The following is an 11,634-nucleotide window of genomic DNA, read 5'->3' on the forward strand; positions in this document are numbered from 1 at the left end:
TTCCACATATAAGTGAGATCATACAGTATTTGTCTTTCTCTGACTTATTTCACTTAACATAATGCGTTCAAAGTTCATCCATGTTGTCACAAATGGCAGGAATTCCATCTTTTTTATGGCTGAATAATATTCCATTGTGTATATATACAGCACAGTTTCTTTATCCATTCATCCACAATGAACACTTAGGTTGTTTCCATGTCTTGGCTGTTGTAAATAATCCTGCAATGAACACAAAGGTGCAGATATCTCTCAAAGATAGTGATTTTATTTCCTTTGGATTTATGCCCAGAAGTGGGATTGCTCAGTCATGTGGTAACTTTGGAATCTTTCTTAAAATTCCTCCCTTTCTTTCACCTTCCACCTCAATCTTCGGAAGATATCCAGAATTTGACTGTTTTCCTTTCTTCTGCTATTACTACTCTCATCCAAGCCACCATCGCCTCTTGCATGGTCCATTACAGTATCCTTCTAACTGCTTCCACATAGCAATCAGAGCTGTTGAAGCAAAAGTCAGGTCATGCCATTCCTCTGTTCACAACCCTTGAGGGACTTTCTATCTCAGTCAGAGCAAAAGCCAAAGACCTTATTATAACATATAAAGCCCTGTACATGGGCCGGCCACATGGACAAGTGATTAAGTTCGTGCGCTCCGCTTTGGTGGCCCACGGTTTCACCAGTTCAGATCCTGGGTGCGGACATGGCACCATTCATCAGGCCGTGCTGAGGCAGTGTCCCACATGCCACAACTAGAAGGACCCACAACTAAAAGTACACAACTATGTACCGAGGGGCTTTGGGGAGAAAAAGGAAAAATAAAATCTTTAAAGCCCTATACAATGGGCACCCTAAAGGTTCTCCAACCTCATTTTCTACTACTATCCAGTTCACTTACTACATTCTAGACCCAATTGCCTCCTTTTTTTTTTTAAAGATTGGCACCTGTGCTAACATCTGTTGCCAATCTTTTTTTTTCTTTTTTCCTTCTCCCCCAAGGCCCCGGTACATAGTTGTATATTCTAGTTGTGAGTGCCTCTGGTTGTGCTATGTGGGACGCAGCCTCAACATGACCTGATGAGCAGTGCTACATCCGCACCCAGGATCCGAACTGGTGAAACCCTGGGCCGCTGAAATGGAGCGTGCAAACTTAACCACTCAGCCACAGGCCAACTCCAATGGCCTCCTTGATATTGCCAAAATACACCAGGCCCACTCCTATCTCAGGGTCTTTGTGCTTGCTGTTCTCTGTGCTTAGAATCTTGTTCCCTGTGTCTGGAACACTCTTCTTTTCTCTCTCTCTCTCCCTCTCTCTCTCTGACCTCCTTCAAGTCTTTGCTCACATCACCTTCTCAGTGAGATCCTTCCTGACTACCCTCTCTAAAATTTTGGCCACACTCCAACACTTTCTATACATCCTCTCCGCTTTATTTTTCCTCCTTAGCATTTTTGTAAGTTTCAGTACTTTATGAACTTTCTATGATAAATATGAATTATAAAGTAAGGAGGGAAAATCCCTCAGTAAATGAGGTCAATCTCCCTCCAGCTATGGAGGTAAACTTTTCCTTACCTTCACAGTAATGCTTCCAGGAACAATTGTTTTAAGTCTGCAATAAATGTTGATCAAATGAGGAAATTTTTACTTCACCTACAATAATTAGTAAACTATATAATTTTACTCTCACTTGGAATTGGAGATCTGCAATGGCTCCTACTGGGTTACCACACTCCTTCTGGCCTCCAATTTATATTCCACTCTGGAAATGAACATATGATCATGTCACCTCTATAAATCTCTCCAATGGCTTACCACTGCCCCCAGGATAAAGACAAAATCCTGATCTGACAGATTCCGCATGGTCTGTCCCCCACCTTCTTCTCTGGCTCTCCTTCTGTCCCAGCCCAGAGGCTTTCACAAGCTGTTGCCCACAGGAGTGCTCTTCCTTGCCTCTTCCCGAATCATCCTCCTTGCCCTCCAGATCACAGCCGGTGAGTCACTCCCTGTAGTAGAAACTGTTGGTGTCTTAGAAGCATTTCCCACCTCCCCCTTCCTTGCTGCCAGAGCCTGACTCCTACTATAGAGACTAAAAAAGGTCGTATACTTCCCATCAGCTCTTGCAGCTAGCACGTGACATGCCCAAGGCCGAGGGGAACTGAAATCCTTTCTGGGATAAAAGGCTTCCAGAAAAAAAGAGACACACAAGGAAAAACATCTCTTTTCCTGCCTTTGGATGCAGTTGTATGAGGACATGATGCCTAGAGCTGTGACATCTCAGCATGAGGGAACAAGCATAAGAACGTAGCCACAAGGCGGAATGGAAGAGTAGAGAGAGGGAAAGAGCCTAGCGCTCTAATGGCATTGTTGAGCTTCTGAATCAACTCTGATCAAAATACCTCCAGACTCTTGTTATATGGAAAAACAATTGGCTAAATTGTTTAAGCCTCCATTTGCTAGATAGCCTGCAGCCAAAAGCATCTTTACCAATGCTCTTACACAAGGAATACTTCTCTGACTTCCTTCACTATGTCAGCTCCTCTTTTTGTAGACCCACCTAGCACTGTATCTTTCTCCCTTAGAGCACCTCCCATGGTGCAGTTATAATGCAATGTAATCATGTCTTTCTTCAGAAGGTAAAGTAAGTTCTCTGAACTTACTTTTTTTATCCATTTTTGCTCATCATTTTCCCATACCTAGCCTAGTCCCTGACACATAATAGACCCCAAAGAAGGTGTAGAACAAATGAATGAATGAATGAATAAATGAAGCTAATTGGAACTTTAAAAATGTCAAAAATAGGAAGGTAGTGGCTTTTCTTTATTTAACTTTTGCTTAGAAAAAGCTTGTACAAATTATTTTTAATGTGATTGTTCTCTCAGGTCTACAGATCTTATTGGCTTCTAATATTTCATCTTTGATCAAGTGCCATTTCCTGAAGACCTTGGTGGGATGTTGCGGGAGGGGCCCAGTGTTGCTGGCAAGAGACTGGATACCATAAATCTACTTTTCACTTGGCTTGCATTAAAAAAAATTTAATAACCCCTTTCATTTCCTTATTTCTCACATTTCAAATACAGGATATAGACCTGAAAATGGAACAGTAATACTTCGTTGTGTGCATTTATGTTTTTCACAGTTTCACCGAAACTATAGATACTACGACTAGGCTTAATTATTGTCTGGATCCAAATACCATTTTATTATTTCAAATAGGAGTATTAAAATGTGAATTGATTTGACTTTTTGCTTGCATTTCAAGCATGGTGGCCAAAAGAAACATTTAGTTTAGTCTTTCTGATGGCATGTGAAATTTACAGTGGATCTAAAGTTGTCTGGTTTTAATTTTTTCCCCTTGCACATGGGTCTTCAGCAAAGCATCCAGAAGAAAATAAATTAAAACCAGACATTTCGATCAGAAGTTTCACATGCAATCACTATAGACATGAGAAAATTCCACCATCACTTATTGGCTACAAACTAATGTTTTAAATCACATCTTATTTTTCACTGCTAATTTAATTGAAAATCTTGAATTAATATCTTATCATCTTATAAAGTTATCATGACATCTGGCAGGGCTTCCAAGGCTTTGGCAACAAATGAGATAATTTCTACCTATAGTGAAGAACAGCCACTGAAATTATTTTTGGAAAACAAGAGGTACAAACAATCAAGACTCCTAAGAACTCAGGAATTTTCCCATGTAAATTTGATCACATGCCCCATCACAGTCTGGAGTTCCAATCCTAAATTTTCAACTGTTCATAGGATATTCTCAAACTTAACATGTAGAAAACCAAACTAATTATATTCTTTCCCTTTCTCTTAACTGAAGCAAATCTGTTCCTCGCATCCAGTATTCTCTGTCTTGGCAAAATTCTACCATCTTTCTTCCAATAAAAGATGTCATCAACTGTAAAACGCATCGTTATTTTCTGTACTATTAAGCATGAAAAAATGCAGCAATTAAACCATGACACACTATCAACTATATTATATATCCTGATTTCAGGGAAGTAAAATTGGGACAATGTACATTTTAGAAGTAAAGAAATATAGTAATTGCCTAACCCAATATATTTTCTGCCCTTTGTCTTAGTAATAGAAGTCTCCAGAATAAAGACATTATTTTTCAGCCTCTCCATTGCTAGGAATAGCCATGTAACAATTTCTGGCCATTGAAATGTAAAAAAAAAAGAATCATGTGACAACTTCTGGGAAACTTTCTTTAAACATAGATAGTAGTTGCACCTCTTTTCCCCTGCCTTTTCTTTATTTCTTCTATCATCCTGCTAACTGGATATAAATGTGAAGATTCAGATCATGAAGACAAGATCTCTATGATGAGCAAACAATGAGGTGGAAGGAGCTTGGTACTCCAAGTATCGTTTAATTCCACAAGAACTGCCAATCCCTTGATCCTACCACTATTTCCCTGTTCTTCTCTCCCTTGATGAGCACTCTCCCTCCTTATCAAGATTAAATTCCATAGCCAATTACTATAATCATTTCCTTGCTTACACTCACAACTCCATTTCCCCTCTATCACTTTGTACTCAGTGACACTGCCACCTAAGTTAAATCCAACTCTCTTTCTATCTTGCACCTGCAACCACACAACTGAACACAACTGAGGAAAAGCACCAAACCATACTGACTTGCCTCACTGGACCACAAACCTCAAGTTGGCCCTGAACACTACTTGGTAGTCATATTATACTTTCCTGTATTCTATATTTGTATATTCCTATCCCATTCATTTTCTCACTTTATTAAATCACTCCTACCTTCTTCTCTCTCCTCAAACCTCTGTTATTTCTTCTTCTATCGTCACTTCTTGCTGATGACTTTCCAAATTCACTGAGAAAATGGAATTAATCAGAAGAATCAGATTACCCACCACCATATCACTTACCAGCAGCTGCACTTACATACTCTGCCTTCCATCATTTTCCTTAGAAGAACTCTTCAGGCCCCTTTCTAAAGCGAATTCTTCCACTTGTGCACCAGATCTCATCCCATCCTAAACCACCTAACCAAGAACATTGTTCCAGTAGTTCAGTCCCTTCTCTTCTACACTGTAAATATTTCACTATTTCCTGGAATATTTTCCTCCATTCACAAGCATGCTGTCATTTCTCCCATTTTAAAAAACAAAACTTGTCTTGACTCAATTTGTCCCACCAACTACTGCCCCATCTCTTTGCAACAGCAATCCTCTAAAGAGTTGCCTATATACACTGTCTCCAATTCTCCCATTCTCTCTTCAACCCACCCCACGGGCTTTCTCTCCCACCACTTCACTGAAACTGCTCTTTCAAGGTCACCAATGTCCTCCATGTTGCTAAAGCCAATGATCAATTCTCAGACTTCATGTTATTTGAACTATCATTTGACACAGTTGATTACTCAGTCCACAATCCACTTGCTTCACTTGGTTTCCGGGACCCCACACTGTCCTGCTTTTCCTCCCACTTCATTTATGTGCTCCTTCTCAGACTCCAGTGCTGGTTCCTCCTTCTCTCCCAAAGTTGTTCTTGTTGGAGTCCCAAGGCTCAATCCTTGGCCTTCTTTTCCCCTCCCTTGACAACCTTATTCAGTCTCATGGTTTTTAAATGTCATCTATTTACCAACAGCTCCCAAACCTTTATCTCCAGCTCGGTCTTTTCTCATGAATTAAAGACTTGCATTTATACTTGTTTACTTGATTTCTTCCATTGCATATTTAATAGATATCACACACTTATCATGGCAAAAACTGAATTCCTGATCTCCCCAAAATCTGTTTAATCCATCTCCTTTCTCCATCTTAACTGGTGGCAACTTCATCTTTTCAGTAGTTCAGGCTAAAAACTTTGGAGTTATCCTTGACTTCCCACACTTTCTTTGGAACACTAGTTCTGAAATATGTTGGGATGTTTCTTGAAAATGATTCTATACGACAGAGTGGCCACAGTCTTTATACATGAGCTTGAACAACAGTCAAAGAACTAAAGACAGCAGAAATGGCTTTAGTGCTTTCAACCATTAACATTAGAAGATGTCCAAAAGAACATAAATAAAAAAATAAAATTTGTGCAGATATTAGAGGAACACATGCAGGTAACTTCTCACTACCGTGCTTAAAGACTTTTGGCCACTTTGTATATCCCTCGTTAGATATTCACAACATCATTGGAGTCCTCCATAACTCTTCTCTTTCTTTCTCACTACAATAAATTCTTCTGGCTCTACCTTCAAAGTATAGCTGTAATACAACCACTCGCACTACCTTTATTGCTAGCTCACAGGTCCCAGCTACCATCATCTCTTACCTACAGTACTGATAGCCTTTTAACACATATCCCGTCTTTCGTCTTTGCCCCCTACAGTATATTCTCAACACATTTGCCACAATGGTCCTTTTAAAATATAAGGCAGGCAATTCATGTCACCCCCTTGTTCAAAACTCTCCAATGGGTCCTCATATCAGAGATGATTTGGCTCCATTGCCAATCTTACCTCATCTCCTATTATTCTTTCCTTCCTCACTCTGTTGTTTTCTTCAACATGCCAGGCATCTTCTCACCTTAGGGACTTTGCATGGATTGTTCCCTCTGCCTGGAATTCACTCCCCCCACCCAGATATCAACATGGCCAACTCCTTCCTCTCTTAAGTCTTTGATCAAATGTCACCTTTTCAATGAGGGTTTCCCTGACATACATATCAGTCAATGTCCTGCCAGGAAAACAGAGACCATTATTTCAAACAGAGGAAATTTAATTCAGGGAATTGTTTACACAGGTGATGGAACTGCTGAGGAGCCAAACAAGGGAGATCAAGAGGCAACTCAGATATCAGAATTAGCAGGAGCTGCTGTCACCCCCTGGGGCTAAGCACCACAGGGAATCAGTGGTGTTACCAGAGGGGCCATCCAGCGGGATCTGAAACCATAGCAAGGGATGCTAAGTGGGAGCTAGGACCAGGAAGGGAGAGGCTGTCCAACAGGAATTAGAATAGAATCATGGGAAAAGTGCCTGAGATCAGCCCCCAAGCTGGCAAGGGGGCAGATAAATACCCCAACTTGCCCTCCCGTCTGCCAGTGCCTCTTATTAACTGACCCTACCAAGAAGCCCGAAGTCAAGAGAACCTGGGAGATATTATTCCTTTGAAATGGCAGAGCAGGGAAATCAGGGAAGAAATCTAAGGGAAGCCAGCAAAAGTTGAGCTTACCACCCTATCTAAAATTGCAAGATCCCAAGCCTCACATCTACCGCATACTACCAGTCCCCCTTACCCTGCTGCACTTTCTTATCTATCAAGATTCCTAGATGTACACAACAGAAACCTACTGTGACTGTAGAAAAGGAGGTTATTCAAAGTGTATTGAGTAGGAGATAGAATCACAGGTCTGAAGAACTGAGCTCCACTAGAAAGCGGCAGCAACAAGGGAAGCTAGACAGAAAGCCAGACCAAAGCCAAAGCATGCCATAGAAACTAGCCCAGTGAGGACTCTAGTATGGCTGTGTTAAATACAGATGCATAGCTGCCTGGAGTGTCACTGGACACTAGACCCCACTGCTGGAACCATGGCCACTGCTGTCATGAAAACTGGGTATCGCTGCCACTACTACTGCCACTTGTCTCCATAAAGGGTTCTTCACTGCCCTGGGCCCTTGGCATCAATGGCTCCCTATCCAAAATCCAGGGCAAATGTGTCTAAATGCCTGAGTCTGGGTCACATGCTTATATCCTAGCTGCACAGGGGGCTAGGAAAGGGTATGTGTTATTTTCAGGTTTCTTGGTGACATGCAGTCTCTACCTCTCATCAGTATTCATAAGCTGATAATTTCTCAAACTTACAAAGGGGATTTACACACTGGGCAGCCAAAAATTAACAAATGTTCACTGTATCTTTGTATATATCCAAAATGCTGTGGCTTTTCTCTCTTGGACACCCTTTACACTATCTTATCCTTTTAGAAAAGTCCAACGCAACCTTCAAGACTCAGCGTAACAATTTCTTCTCTCATTTAATGTTGCCCCTCCCCCCACGCCCTCAGGGGTATCCATCGTCTTTCCCTTGTGCCACCACTGTACACTGTACAAATTTTCGCCACGGTACTATTAAAAATAAAAAAGTAAATCTTATGTACCTACTATGTGCTAGATAATGTGCTAAGTGCTTTACACATTTCATTTAATCTTTAATCATCCCTACAACATAAGCACTAACATTTTCTTTACATTGCATATGAGAATATTGCACTTTACAGAGGACACAGTAACTTGAGCAAGCTGGATACCACTAGAAAGAGACAAATACAAGATACGAAGCCCAGTCCATCACATCCCAGAATCTAAATTTTTTTTTCTTTCAGTTTTCAAAGATTAGCAGCTGAGCTAACAACTGTTGCCAATCTTCTTTTTTTTCTTCTCCCCAAAGCCCCCAAGTACATAGTTGTATATTTCAGTTGTGGGTTTTTCTAGTTGTGGCATGTGGGACGCCGCCTCAGCATGGCCTGGTGAGCGGTGCCATGTCCGCGCCCTGGATTCGAACCAGCGAAACCCTGGGCCTGCTGAAGTGGAGCGCGCAAACTTAACCACTCGGCCACCAGACTGGCCCCCAGAATCTAAATTTTTAACCACACAAAAGATACACTGTCTAAAAAAGTGTGTTTGTATGTGTGTGTGTGTTTGCGGGTACACACATAGAAGCAAGAGTGGCAAAATGCTGATAGTTGTTGATGCTGGCTAATGAGTACATGGGGGTTTATTACACTATTCTCATATTTTTAAAAAATTAAGACCCGCAACAAAAGACCCCGAATTGCTAAAGCAATCCTGAGAAAAAAGAACAAAACGGGAGGCATCACAATCCCTGACTTAAAAACATACTACAAAGCTACAGTAATCAAAACAGCATGGAACTGGTACAAAAACAGGTGCACAGATCAATGGAACAGAATTGAAAGCCCAGAAATAAAACCACACATCTATGGACAGCTAATCTTCGACAAAGGAGCTGAGGGCATACAATGGAGAAAAGAAAGTCTCTTCAACAAATGGTACTGGGAAAACCGGAAAGCCACATGTAAAAGAATGAAAATTGACCATTCTTTCTCACCATTCACCAAAATAAACTCAAAATGGATCAAAGACCTAAAGATTAGACCTGAAACCGTAAGGCTACTAGAAGAAAACGTAGGCAGTACACTCTTTGACATCAGTATTAAAAGGATATTTTCGGACACCGTGTCTACTCAGAGAAGGGAAACAATAGAAAGAATTAACAAATGGGACTTCATCAGACTAAAGAGCTTCTTCAAGGCAAATGAAAATAGGATTGAAAGAAAAAAACAACCCACTAACTGGGAAAAAATATTTGCAAGTCATATATCTGACAAAGGCTTAATATCCATAATATCTAAAGAATTCACACAACTCAACAACAAAAAAATCAAACAACCTGATTAAAAAATGGGCTGGAGACACGAACAGACGTTTCTCCAAAGAAGATATACAGATAGCCAATAGGCATGTGAAAAGATGTTCATCATCGCTAATCATCAGGGAAATGCAAATCAAAGACTACACTAAGATATCACCTTACACCCATTAGAATGACAAAAATATCTAAAACTAATAGTAACAAATGTTGGAGAGGTTGTGGAGAAAAAGGAACTCTCATACACTGCTGGTGGGAATGCAAACTGGTGCAGCCACTATGGAAAACAGTATGGAGATTCCTCAAAAAATTAAAAATAGAACTACCATACGACCCAGCTATTCCACTACTGGGTATCTATCCAAAGAGCTTGAAGTCAGCAATTCCTAAAGTCCTATGCACCCCAATGTTTATTGCAGCATTATTTACAATAGCCAAGACATGAAAGCAACCTAAGTGCCCATCAACAGATGAATGGATAAAGAAGATGTGGTATATATATACAATGGAATACTACTCAGCTGTAAAACAGAACAAAAGCATTCCATTTGCAATAACATGGATGGACCTTGAGGGAATTATGTTAAGTGAAATAAGCCAATTAGAGAAGGACAATCTCTGTATGACTCCACTCATATGAGGAATTTCAAAATGTAGACAGAGAGAACAGATTGGTGGCTACCAGGGGAGAGGTGGGGTGGGGGGTGGGCACAGGGGGTGGAGTGGTGCACCTGCAACACGACTGACAATCAATAATGTACAACTGAAATTTTACAAGTTTGTAACCTATCATTAACTCAATAAAAAAAAAATTAAGACCCATATACACACATGTCCTCCTCAACATTTTTTTCTGGAGTATTTTAAAACAAATCTTGGACATCATATATTTCACTCATTAATCAGCAGAAGCTTATGGAGTTCACATTAAGATCCCACCATTAAAATTACTCAGTTATGCCCTACTTAGTAGTTTTCCAGTACCAACTTCCTGTGGCAGAGGAATCAGATTGATCCATCTTGGGTCAGATCTCCACCCCTGTCAATCAGCTGGACTAGATGGTGGTACTACATGGGCTAGATATGGTTGCCTGTGCCTATCTCTTCAGAAGAGACAAATTTTAAAAGAAAGCGTGTGAGCCAGGTAATATCCCAACTTTTGCCTAAGAGATACATGTTTTATTTTTATCCTAAACCCATAAAAGAAAATAAAAACTTAAGAATGTTTTTTGACAATGAACACATTTGGATTTATTCATCATAAACAAAACTAACCCTATAATAATTTGTGAATCACATAACTTTTATCTCTGGTACATTTAATTTCCTTGTATTAGTTAAGATGAGGCTAACTGCCTTAATAAATAAACCCTAAATTCTCGATGGCTCATCAAAATAAAAGTTTGTTTCTCACATATCAGTAAAATAAAGTGTTCCCAGTCAGGCCAGGGACCCAAGCTCTACCTTTCTCGAGGTCTTTGGAGAACGTTACATTCAGTAAATGGATAAGAAAAGAAACTATGAAGATGATGGGGAAACTTTTTTTTTTAAAGATTTTACTTTTTTCCTTTTTCTCCCCAAAGCCCCCCGGTACATAGTTGTATATTCTTCGTTGTGGGTCCTTCTAGTTGTGGCATGTGGGACGCTGCCTCAGTGTGGTTTGATGAGCAGTGCCATCTCCGCGCCCAGGATTCGAACCAATGAAACACTGGGCCGCCTGCAGCGGAACGCATGAACTTAACCACTTGGCCACGGGGCCAGCCCCATGATGGGGAAATTTTTAATGGATCAGACTTGGAAGTGGCATATATCACTTCTATCCACATTCCATTGTCTGTAATTCAGTCACATAGTCACACTTAACTGCATAAGGAATCCTGGAACAAGTAGTGTGTCTATGTACTTTGAAGAAAAAGGGAACGGATTTTGGTTAACACATAAAGGTCTCTACCACAGTCTGCTCTTCTGATCACCAAGTATCTATTTTTCTCTTTTCTCCTTACATACGGAAAACACTCATTCCCTTCCCAAGGAAAACAAACCAAAGTTCCATGCAAGATACCACATCCAGATGAAGTCCATATTGATGTACCAATCCATAGCCTACCAACATGAAATAAACAGACATGTGCCATCAACATATACACTCAAATTACAATGGTGGATTGGGAACAGATAATTGCAATAAACACTCCTATTCAGGAAAGGAAA

The sequence above is a fragment of the Equus caballus genome, chromosome 21 (assembly GCF_041296265.1).
Source record: "Equus caballus isolate H_3958 breed thoroughbred chromosome 21, TB-T2T, whole genome shotgun sequence".
NCBI lineage: Eukaryota > Metazoa > Chordata > Mammalia > Perissodactyla > Equidae > Equus > Equus caballus.